This window comes from Aulostomus chinensis, chromosome 23 (assembly GCF_037954235.1).
Source record: "Aulostomus chinensis isolate RoL2024-O1b breed Wild chromosome 23, RoL_Achi_v1.0, whole genome shotgun sequence".
Lineage (NCBI taxonomy): Eukaryota > Metazoa > Chordata > Actinopteri > Syngnathiformes > Aulostomidae > Aulostomus > Aulostomus chinensis.
This window is the reverse complement of record NC_141342.1, coordinates 17,708,800-17,718,248: the sequence shown is the minus strand read 5'-3', so window position 1 is coordinate 17,718,248 and position 9,449 is coordinate 17,708,800. Positions and strand designations below refer to the sequence as shown.

At 39.8% G+C, this 9,449-nt stretch overlaps 1 long non-coding RNA gene and 4 other non-coding genes across 6 annotated transcripts; all 5 read left to right on the top strand.

Moving 5' to 3' along the window:
* The first annotated feature begins 373 nt into the window (after nucleotides 1-373).
* LOC147239860 (uncharacterized) lies at nucleotides 374-9,022 on the top strand. Of its 2 annotated transcripts, none has more exons than XR_015111531.1 (3): nucleotides 374-443; nucleotides 4,159-4,382; nucleotides 8,663-9,022. It is a non-coding gene; the product is annotated as an uncharacterized LOC147239860 (long non-coding RNA). The 2 variants fall into 2 exon arrangements; XR_015111532.1 differs by having other exon boundaries at nucleotides 8,018-9,022.
* On the top strand, nucleotides 1,342-1,454 carry LOC147239864 (U5 spliceosomal RNA). The gene has a single exon (XR_015111701.1). It is a non-coding gene; the product is annotated as a U5 spliceosomal RNA (small nuclear RNA).
* On the top strand, nucleotides 1,952-2,064 carry LOC147239863 (U5 spliceosomal RNA). The gene has a single exon (XR_015111702.1). It is a non-coding gene; the product is annotated as a U5 spliceosomal RNA (small nuclear RNA).
* LOC147239862 (U5 spliceosomal RNA) lies at nucleotides 2,564-2,674 on the top strand. Its single transcript, XR_015111703.1, has one exon. It is a non-coding gene; the product is annotated as a U5 spliceosomal RNA (small nuclear RNA).
* LOC147239861 (U5 spliceosomal RNA) lies at nucleotides 3,176-3,288 on the top strand. The gene has a single exon (XR_015111700.1). It is a non-coding gene; the product is annotated as a U5 spliceosomal RNA (small nuclear RNA).
* Nucleotides 9,023-9,449: the final 427 nt, after the last annotated feature.

Genomic DNA, 9,449 nt, shown 5'->3' with positions numbered 1-9,449 from the left:
ATAATAAATTCATGTAGTATTTCTGCTTGTCTCCATTTATATCTTTATCTGTTTGGTAGAGAACTTAGGTTGAGTGTGTTTGTTTTAGGTACAACACTTGGAATGATCTTTTAATAAATTTAAAAACTGAAATATCAGTAAAAAGCGTGCTAGCTTGAATTGAGGTTCTGTTCCTCAATTCTCTCTCATTCTGTCTCAAATTTACATTTAACTTTTTTATTTTAACTTCATTTTCACCACATGAACATTTGTCTGGAAATGGAGAGCTCCTAAAACTTTTAAATCAATCTTATTTACTTGCTAACGTATTGTAGGAGCACCAGATGCTAGGAGCTGTAGCGACAGACCTTGACCATCATGCATTGCGGCCTGCGTCGACGGTTGGTTGACAGCCATGTTGTTGTTGTTGGTTTTTTTTTTATCGCCGTTCAATTTGCCGCCTGGTAAGCAAATCTGTCTGTCAATATTTTCATTAAAACCGCTATTACAGCCATGTTAAATAAATTTAATTTTCTAATTTGAAACTTGGGCTCAAGTTACATTTTTCAGTGGTTCACTTCACAAATATTAGCAAGAACCACGACAAAGCTAATTAAAAAAAAATCATACATTACCCTTTATTCATTTGGTTGGTTACATTTAACAGTTACCATGTCAAAATGAGTTGATAGTTTTTACACAGTTGTAATTGCATTTTACTCAGAAATTTACTTTGGTTGGGTTGTAAAGTTGCGAAAATAAACACCAAGACCTCAAAGGTGAAACTAACTTAAGATTTTAGACGAGTACAAACCTGTAAGAACGCTAGAAGTAGGGACATTCATGCCTGTGACCTCATAAATGTATTAATGGCTTCATTATTAGCAATATCCTCCGTCCTCAGCGGAGGACGACGAAAGAGTAATTTAATAGTATTCTGTTTGTTGCCCATTTTATCCTAATAACGTCTCTTCACAATCAGTGCTGTAAATAACTTGTAAAATTGTTTAATGTCATATATATATATAAACCGTATATATATATATATATATATATATATATATATATATATATATATATATATATATATATATATATACATACATCAACGTTGAACACTAGTATTTCCGGACTTTTGAACGGGATCCCATCATGCCTTGCGCGGTCCCATGAAGCGCGAAGTAACAAAGTTACAAAGAGGTTTTCGGCAGATTTTACATTTTTTACGACCCGTCTGTGTTTTTGAGTGATCATGTGACTCTACCTTCTTTTTTTCTATTTTGTATGAACTTTATAACACACCGTGACCGACAGTGGTTCCACCGAAGGCTAAATCATGTGTGCGCGTACTATCCATCAGTACGCTCTTGTTTCTCTTCAGATCGTATAAATCTTTCGCCTTTTACTAAAGATTTCCGTGGAGAGGAACAACAAGAGTTTCACCCAATTTTTTGATGCCCTGCTTATGTGGGGCTTTCTACTCTTGAAAAATACAATTAACATTCGGTGGGACATTGTTATTAAGTGCTTGAGAACTGTGGGTAAGCAATTTTAGAAAGACTCTTACTTACGCCATCCGATGTTGCAATGAATTGCAAAACTGGATGATCATCATAGAAACGTTATATGAAAATTTAAAAGTTGCAGAAATGTTTTATACGTTAAAAAACAGTTACAGTGTTGAGCGTATTAACATGTTGAAAAACAAAATAGTGAAAATAATATCTTTGGACTCTTCAAGTAGTAGAGATGTGACAAGCAAACGAGAGTGGAAGTTTTGTCATGAAGCAAGAAGTGATCTCTACAAAGAGGTTTTCGGCAGAGTGTACATTTCTACGATCCGATTGTGCGTCATTGAGTGATCATGTGACTACCTTCTTTTTTTCTATTTTGTATGAACTTTACAACACACCGTGACCGACAGTGGTTCCACCGAAGGCTAAATCATCTGTGCGCAGCCTGGATGATAACACGCTCTTGTTTCTCTTCAGATCGTATAAATCTTTCGCCTTTTACTAAAGATTTCCGTGGAGAGGAACAACAAGAGTTTCACCCAATTTTTTGATACCCTGCTTATGTGGGGCTTCCTGCTCTTGTAAAGTACAACTATCATATAGGGGAATATTATTAGTAAGTGTTTTATAGATGAGTCTAAGCAATTGTAGATAGGTAGTTAGTTACGCAATCCGATATTGCAATGATTTGTAAAACTGGATGATCGTCGTGGAAACGTTATACGAAAAGTTAAAAGAGTTAATGAAATATGATTTATACGTTAAAAAACAGTTACAGTGTAGAGCGTATTAACATGTTGAAAAACAAAATAGTGAAAATAATATCTTTGGACTCTTCAAGTAGTAGAGATCTGACAAGCAAACGAGAGTGGAAGTTTTGTCATGAAGCAAGAAGTGATCTCTACAAAGAGGTTTTCGGCAGAGTACATCTCTACGATCCGATTGTGCGTCATTGAGTGATCATGTGACTACCTTCTTTTTTTCTATTTTGTATGAACTTTACAACACACCGTGACCGACAGTGGTTCCACCGAAGGCTAAGCCATCTTTGCGCGTACTCTCCATCATTACGCTCTTGTTTCGCTTCAGATCGTATAAATCTTTCGCCTTTTACTAAAGATTTCCGTGGAGAGGAACAACAAGAGTTTCACCCAATTTTTGATGCCCTACCAACGTGGGGCTTTTTGTATTTGTGAAAAAAAGTAAAGTTTAACTTTTAGACAAGCTCAATGCAGAAGGATTGAGTACTTGCAGCTAGGCTCACAATGACGTCATCTGAAAATTTAGCGTTCAGCAAAGCAGGGATATCGTCGTGGAAATGTTATATGATAAGTTAAAAGATTAATAGAAGCATGTTATAAACGTTAAAAAAACAGTTACAGTGTAGAGCTTATTAACACGTTGAAAAACAAAATAGTGAAAATAATATCTTTGGTCTCTTCAAGTAGTAGAGATGTGACACGCAAACGAGAGAGTGGAAGTTTTGTCATGAAGCACGAAGTGATCTTTACAAAGAGGTTTTCGGCAGAGTGTACATTTCTACGATCCGATTGTGCGTCATTGAGTGATCATGTGACTCTAGCTTCCTTTTTTTTCTATTTTGTATGAACTTTACAACACACCGTGACCGACAGTGGTTCCACCGAAGACTAAATCATCTGTGCGCACCCTAGATGATAATGCGCTCTTGTTTCTCTTCAGATCGTATAAATCTTTCGCCTTTTACTAAAGATTTCCGTGGAGAGGAACAACAAGAGTTTCACCCAATTTTTTGATGCCCTGCTGATGCGGGGCTTTCTGCTCTTGTAAAGTATAATTATCAAATAGGGGGACGTTGTTAGTAAGTATTTTACAGATGAGGCTAAGCAATTGTAGAAATGTAGTTAGTTACGCAATCCGATATTGTAATGCATTGTGGATGATCGTCGTGGAAACGTTATACGAAAATTTAAAAGAGTTAACGAAATATGTTTTATACGGTAAAAAACAGTTACAGTGTTGAGCGTATTAACACGTTGAAAAACAAAATAGTGAAAATAATATCTGGACTCTTCAAGTAGTAGAGATGTGACAAGCAAACGAGAGTGGAAGTTTTGTCATGAAGCACGAAGTGATCTCTACAAAGTGGTTTTCGGCAGAGTGTACATTTCTACGATCCGATTGTGCTTCATCGAGTGATCATGTGACTCTCGCTTCCTTTTTTTTCTATTTGGTATAAACTTTACAACACACCGTGACCGACAGTGGTTCCACCGAAGGCTAAATCATCTGTGCGCAAAATGGTCATTAACACACTATTGTTATCTTCAGATAGTATAAATGTTTCGCCCTTTATTTGAAGATTTTCCTAGACAGGGACAACAAGAGGTACACCTAATTGTTTGATTCCTTGCTGATGCGGGGCTTATGTTATCTGTGAAATAAAGCATGTGCAACACGATATTGTTACTTTAAACGGGAATATAGCGAACAATAAAGCTCATGATGAAGTTACTATCTGTTTCAACGTCCTTTAATGTAGGATTTTCGTCGTGGAAATGTTATGAATGTTTAAAAAGGATACAGAAATATGCTTTAAACGTCAAAACACAGTTACATTGTAGAATGTCTCAACATGTTGAAAAACAAAATAGTGAAAATAATATCTTTGTTTTGTCCCCTCAAGTAGTAGACATGTGACAAGCAAACGAGAGAGTGGAAATCATCGGCGGGACCTCTTTGCAGTGGGACTGCTTTGCACTTGACTTGTTTACACTTGATGCCGATGGCTGAAACTGGAGTGTAAGGATGGAGAGCTGGCAAGCAACAGGGAGAATTAAAAGGAATGGGAGACAAGACGCTGATGGCGAGTCGCCAGCCGTCAGAGGTGTTGGCCCTGAGTTGTGAAAGGTTGGGAACCACTGTTATATATGATATGATGGTAATGAAGATAAGGAGGAATTAATATGATGTTGAAATTCACAAACACACAAGGGGGCAGCATGGCTCAGCGTTAGAGTAGCCGTCTAGCAATCCAACGGTTGTTGGTTCAATCCTCATGTCCCATGTCCAAGTATCCTTTGGTAAGATACTGAGCCCCTAATTGCTCCTGATGGCCCTGTGCCAGACTGGCGACCTGTCCAAGGATGAACCCCTCTCCCTCTCCCCAGTGTCAGCTGGGATAGGCTCCACCCCCCAAACAGATGCACGGTATAGAAAATGGATGGATGGAGAACACACATTCTGGACAGATGGTTTGAGGGAGGTGTCAAGGAGGCTATGTACATGCTGAGGGACCCTGACTGAACAGAGGTGGGGGGCCTATGGCCTCATCCATCAGCCACCTACAGTGCTCCTTTGAAATCCCACCTGGTCTAAGGTGGGGGTTAACGACCCTCAACAGGCCGCTCACCCGGCCCTTTGTGAGTCAGGTGACTCCCAGGCTGACGAGGGAGCTAACGACACTCTGGCCGAGCCCCTAGGTGATCCCCTCATGGGTAAATCACTGGAGTCCCTCACCTTCCTTCAAAACTGAAGAAGCCTCCCAGATAAGAGTTGAAATGTCTTCTACACTAAAAAGTAGTCCAGTTGCCTACAACTACCTCTCAGACTCCCACACCCTGGATGACGACACCTAACGTAAGAGGCACACTCCTTTGAAGACAGCAGTGTGCACATTGTGGCCGGAGAAGAAAGAGGGGTAAAGGAAGCCAATGATGACATTTGTTAAGATTGAGCCTAATGACTCCCACAACGGTCGTCACGAGTCCATGGAGCGCTAACGAGCTGCATTTGGGTTGTTCACCCATAAAGGGTTAAATACCTGAGCTCCTCACCGTCTGGTTGGACTGGGCAGCTAATCTAACTAAACTAGGCAGCTAGTCAAACTATACTGGGCAGATAGTCTAACTAGGCATCTAGTCAAACTATACAGGGCAGATAGTCTAACTAGGCATCTAATCAAACTATACTAGACAGCTAATCTAACTAGACTGGGCAGATAGTCTAACTAGGCATCTAGTCAAACTATACAGGGCAGATAGTCTAACTAGGCATCTAATCAAACTATACTAGGCAGCTAATCTAACTAGACTGGGCAGATAGTCTAACTAGGCATCTAGTCAAACTATACTGGGCAGATAGTCTAACAAGGCATCTAGTCAAACTATACTAGACAGCTAATCTAACTATACTGGGCAGATAGTCTAACTAGGCATCTAATCAAACTATACTAGGCAGCTAATCTAACTAGACTGGGTAGATAGTCTAACTAACTAGACAGCTAATCAAACTATATTGGGCAGATAGTCTAACTAACAAGGCAGCTAATCTAACTAGACTAGGCAGCTAATCAAACTATACTGGGCAGATAGTCTAACTAGCCAGCTGATCAAACTATACTAGCCAGCTAATCAAACTATACTGGGCAGATAGTCTAACTAGACAGCTAATCAAACTATATTAGGCAGCGAATCAAACTATACTGGGCAGATAGTCTAACTAGACAGCTAATCAAACTATACTAGCCAGCGAATCAAACTACACAAGGCAGCTAATCTAACTAGAATGGGCAGATAGTCTAACTAACTAGGTAGCTAGTCTAACCAACTAGGCAGCTAATCAAAGTATACTAGGCAGGTAATATAACTAGACTGGGCAGATAGTCTAACTAACTAGGCAGCTAATCAAACTATACTAGGCAGCTAATCTTAACTAGACTGGGCAGATAGGCTAACAAACTAGGCAGCTAATCAAATTAGACTGGGCAGATAGTCTAACTAGACTGGGCAGATAGTCTAACTAACTAGGTAGCTAGTCAAACTATACTAGGCAGCTAATCTAACTAGACTAGGCAGATAGTCTAACTAGACAAGGCAGCTTATCTATGGGAACAACGTGAACTGAAGCCACGAGGATAAGAGGCGAAACGTCTTCCAGACATATAACTATATCCAGTTGACCTGCTTCAATTCCTAGAGACACTTCTGTAGTCAGGTGTCCGTCTGATTTTTTTTACCGTCTCGAAATGAAAATGAGATTACTAGAACTACTGAATCCCTCCCTTTGCTGGAAAACCCCTGGAAAACTCAGGCAGTGCTGCACTTAGAAACCCCCACAATATGTTGTGAGAATAAACCTGAAAGAGATGTTCTCGTCTACCCTGCAGTGCCCATCCCACCAACCAGAGTACTGTGTCTAGGTTTCGTAATCTTATCAGTTTTGTATCTGGATCAAGGCGGACTGATCTAATGTTGCTTTGAAAAAATAAGCTCAAAAGTAAAACTGAAACCCAAGGACATAAAACAATGTAGGCTGCTGTTGCTTCATAAGGGCCAACAGCCCGCAGGGGGTCACTCATTGTTTTTATTTTGAAGCTGCAAAAAATGATATTGTTAAGAAAAAAATTACAAACACGATCAGACTTGTTGTCTGACCCACGACAAAATAGTAAAAGCAAATAAATACATTTTACTTATTTTGAACCCATTTTAAAACATGAAAAGTTAACTCCCACAAAAAGGGACACATTATTTTGAAGTAACTTTGATCCCGTCTGTTACACAGCGATAGGCGGCTACTTGGAGGATTCCTTTGAGAGGATAACATTTTTTTTATCAACTTAACTGTTTTGTGCAGTGGGTGGCCTCATGAATCAGGTCTCATTCAAGGAAATGAATGGAGCACGTGCAACAAGAACAACACAAAAATGGGACTGGTTTAAAATGACAAAACTTTTAAAAAAAAAACTTTTCAACAGTACGCTCTGAAAGGTTGATCCAGAACAAAACCAAGACTGGATTACATGATCTGATCTGATCTAATAGCCTAAATCCAGTCAAATGACTCCTCAAAACCTAAATCCTGGTAATGACAGTCAGGATCATCAACATAAAAAAAACCCGAACAAAACTTAAATTTAACACAACGTGCCTCAACAGGACAGCTGACGCTCCTGTACAAATATGTAGTTTGGTTCTTGCATTGATCCTCTTTGAAGGCCTCGCCCTCATACAGTAGACGCCATCATGGATCGGGGATGTTATACAGCTCTGGACATGTTCCCTTCTTGGTAGCAGTCAATCCTGGACCATTTCTTGCTGTCTTCTGCTAGCGTTGGATGAGTATGATTTGTGTTTGAGCCGTTATCAGCCCAGATGTGGAAGTAGCACACTATGGGAGCAGATGCGCACTGGGCCAGAGAAGCTTAGCACGTGGCTCAAGGAAGAAACGATGCAGGAATGAGTCCCAAAACCTGGGGGGGGGGAGATATATATATATATATATATATATATATATATATATATCAAAGCCAAAGGCTTTGATATATATATATATATATATATATATCAAAGCCAAAGGCTTTGACATTTCAAAATGTTGCTCTACAGCATTTATCCACTAAATGAATATTCACCAGTCTCCTAGCCTAGGAGGAACGTTGCATTGTTACATTACCAGCTCTGATTTTAGAAAGTTCTGGTAGATTCTGAATAACGTGTCCTCACCGTGTACCCCCAAACATCAGAATCGTCTAACCTTTGCAGGACTGTAAGCTGCTGGGGGAAAAAAAAAGAAGAAGAAAGAAACAGAAGAGAAACCATACCCTGGAAAGCATCACCCTCTTTAACAGAAGGCAAAGGCAAAGGCTGCTAACTTCTCTGGATAAAATCCATCTGGAGATTGAATGTACAAGATTCAATATTGTTGGCACACAAAAATAGCCTATGCAGTCCCTGCAGCACTCTTATTTTCTGATAATTTTTCCTAAATGGGATGCCGCCAATACTCTTCCTACATACATGAAACACATTAAGGCATTTTTCAGTCATTTATGTAATTATTTTTTCTCAGAAACCAGTGTACTGTGGTGGAGCTGAGCCACTTCTATAGCATTTCTGCCTTTTTTTTTTCTTTTTCTTTTTTTGCCTTTTTTTTGTCTGAGCGTTTGGGATTTGCTGATGGCAAAAAGTGTGAATCAGAAAACACGATTAGGGAAGTTATATTTTCATTTTCGTGCATCTCACACACACACACACACACACACACACACACACACACACACACACACACACACACACACACACACACACACAGATAAGCAGTGTTGCCCAGAGGAACACCATGAACATCCAGGCCATTAACAAATGCAGTAAGCCCTTTAAGTATGATTCTCTGCCCTTCCTCCCCAGTTGGTCCCTCCTCCTGGTTAAAACGTGACACACATCAGTTGTGTGACAGGTCACGTGACAGCCATAGCGTTGATCCGGAAGGAGGGAGGGGGGAGCTGATGTTGCCCAGAAACTGCGTCAGGTCAGCCAGGCATAGCTGCAGTCGTGGAGGAGGCTCGACTATCCAGCTTCAAAATAAAACTCATACTTTTATTCCATTAGATGTTCTGACGTTGATGCATTGCAGGTACGGATCCTGTTTCCTTGCTCCACACTCTCCTCTAAAGCAGTGCTTGCACTGCCTACATAGGAGGTAACATTCTGGGAACCTTGTCTATTGTTCCCTAAAGGGAACAAACATCCCAAACCCTTACAGAACATTGCGATATTCTCAAAAAATTGGTTCTGGTTTGGTTCCCTGTAGGAGAATGCTCCGATTTGGTTGTTGTACTGCCACCATGCAACATTTCAAAGTGGACCTTTTAAAACACAGATAAAATGTTTCCATGTAATCAAGATGAACAGTTCTTGCAGCTGGAATCTTGTGGGAACATTAAGGAATTGTTAGGGTGAATGTACATTGGATATTTCTGGCAGTTTTGTAAACTATGTTCCTTGAATATTTTCAGAACATCACAAGAGCTTTGGTTCAATTTCCCCATAATGTATGCAGAACTTTTTAGTGACATTACAGGAACTTCCTATAGGGACCTATAGGGAACTTTCTTTGTGTTCCCCTAAAATATTCTCTTGAGTGCTTGCTGAAAGTCTTCCTGGCATTTAAAAACTCCACACTGTGAGTATCCCG